Below are 2,500 nucleotides of genomic sequence, written 5' to 3' on the forward strand. Positions count from 1 at the left end.
CGGCCAGTGTCACGCTTACTCACCCGGGTCTCCTCCTAATGCATGCATGTTGGAGGGCTGGTGCAGGCCACTGTGAGCGTGTTTCATTGCGTAACAACACTGAGGTGAGATAAAATTAGCTCTGAGAAATGACAGAGGTGGTTATTTCTGTTTGTCTCTGTTGGGTTTAGATGAGAAATGGCCCCTTAAAACTCCAGCACACTCACACTTACAATACGTCTCCTCGAAATACTGCTTTCTCTTCCTCCAATAATTTGTTGGAACTGACATCGCTGAGATTATTATAAGTCGGGAAGAAGAGCAGAATGTGACCGCTGTAGCATGGATGGCACTTTATATAAGGGGTTGCTGCTATTAACATTCATGTTTACTGCATGTTTTGTTGTATTGTTTGTGGACGTTATAGGGTCTGAAATTCCACTTGGGCCAACTACAGCAGCCAACATCAAACCCAGCAGGAATTACTCATAGCTTAACATTTAAATCATCAAACTCCATGATTTATTACAATGTAATCAGAAGAAATGCATTAGCTAATGTGACGCTGAATTGACCTAAATCGGAAACATACGATCCCCCGAAAAGGGAATTTGGGCCAGTAATCATATCTATCTACAATGCCATAATGGTACATTGTTATGAATGCGGAAGGAGGACCCAAATGCGGAGCAGGTGAGAGCTTAAAATAAGCTTTATTAACACTAAACAAAGTCCAACGAACCAGCGATCCAACAGAAAGCACAAAATGTGCAAAAATCCCCAAACTTGCAAAAGGTCCAGGGAAAGAGAGGCACAGAAACTGGGGAAAAACGCAGGGAACACATCCAGGGGAACAGGAAAAATACCGGGAACACTGCGACAAGGTGACGTACAGACAGGCGGACGAACAGGAATGATATGACACGAGACAAAGGGAACACAGGGGTTAAATACAAGAGGTAACCAGGGGATGGGGAACAGGTGAGACGTCAGGTGAGTCACATGGGGGGGGGGCGGGCATGACCCACCTTTCTCTTCCTCTGATTGGTTCACCCTCATATTCGTAACCTAACCAACCCAACCAATCAGAGCCAATCAGAGACAGAGTAGGGTGGGTCATGCCTTTGCAAATTTGGTTTTACTAAATTAGTAGCTAACGGTAGGCTAACGTGCTAGCTGGAGGGACATTCTAAAAAAAACGTGGTTTATTGTACCTGAACAATGATCAATCCTCACCATATTTACCATGGCCATATCTTGTCATGAACACTTAAACCTGTCAAAAAAACTAAACCAAAATCCAACAATTATAGAAGTTATCTCACATTTTAACGTTTTCTTCTTCATTGGTGCCTATGGCGAGGAAAAAGCTTAATGTGGTTTATTGGACCTAAACAATGATCAATCATCACCAAATGTCTCATATCGCTCCTCAAAACCACTGAAAACTGTCAAAAACCCAAAGTCCAATTATTGTGGACGTTATCTGACATTATCTGCTTCATTATGGCAAATTGGAAAGGAAAGCAGAAATGCTTAATGTCAAATAACGTCCTTAATAATTGGACTTTGGGTCCTATGTTTTGACAGTTTTCACTGGTTATGAAGAGCAAAATGCGAGATAAATTTGGTGATGATTGACCACATTAAGCTTTTTCACCTCAAGCCTTTTCTTTACAATATACTTTAATGAAGCACAATCGCTTAATGTCAGATAATGTCCATAATAATTGGACTTTGGATTGGATTTTTTGACAGTTTTCAGTGGTTATAGGGAGCAATATGAGAGAGAAATTTGGATAATCATTGATCATCGTTCAGGTACATTAAACCACGTTAAGCTTTGTCATGTTAAGCGTTTTAAAATGTCCCAAACTAGAGTCACGTGATGCTTCTGCTGCCTCTTACACGTTTCGGGGAACCGCACCACAGAGCAGCGCAGTCATGTAAGCTTGACCAAAATCTTAAACCTGCCTAAATTCCCTAAACCCTAAATATGACTTTTACTTTCTGCAGCACAGCTCAGAAAAAAAGATTTTGAGCTGTCTGAAAACTGGACTGAATCTTGTTGAAAAGTGTACACTTTGTACATCGTAGCCTGCTTAATATTACACTTTATACCTCACTACGTGTATTTGATAACGTCTCAAGTTACTTTGCAGATTGTTAATACAAAATATAGATAAGAGTCCTTATCCTTCCACCACTGGTGGCTACATCAGGCCCAAAAGAACAAGCACTTTAACTTTTGATACTTGTCATGAATGTTGATGCTGATACTTTTGGACTTTTACTTACATTACCGGTCAAAAGTTTGGGGTCACTTAGAAATTTCCATTGCACTCCATTATAGACAGAATAGCAGCTGAGATCAGTTGCATTGTTTGTTTTTTCCTATTTCCTATATTTTTTTTTGCAGTTTTCAGATTACGTTATGTGCTTACATAATTGCAAGAAGGGTTCTCCAATGATTTCTCAGTTAGTTTTTTAAAATGATATCAGATCAGTAACAGGATAACCT

At 40.0% G+C, this 2,500-nt stretch overlaps 1 protein-coding gene across 10 annotated transcripts in view; it reads left to right on the forward strand.

Annotated features, from left to right (window-relative positions):
• camk2b2 (calcium/calmodulin-dependent protein kinase (CaM kinase) II beta 2) overlaps positions 1-2,500 on the forward strand; it is an 85,248-nt gene that overhangs the window by 3,272 nt on the left and 79,476 nt on the right. The window lies entirely within an intron of this gene.

This window comes from Etheostoma spectabile, unplaced genomic scaffold (genome assembly GCF_008692095.1).
Source record: "Etheostoma spectabile isolate EspeVRDwgs_2016 unplaced genomic scaffold, UIUC_Espe_1.0 scaffold325, whole genome shotgun sequence".
NCBI classification, from domain to species: domain Eukaryota; kingdom Metazoa; phylum Chordata; class Actinopteri; order Perciformes; family Percidae; genus Etheostoma; species Etheostoma spectabile.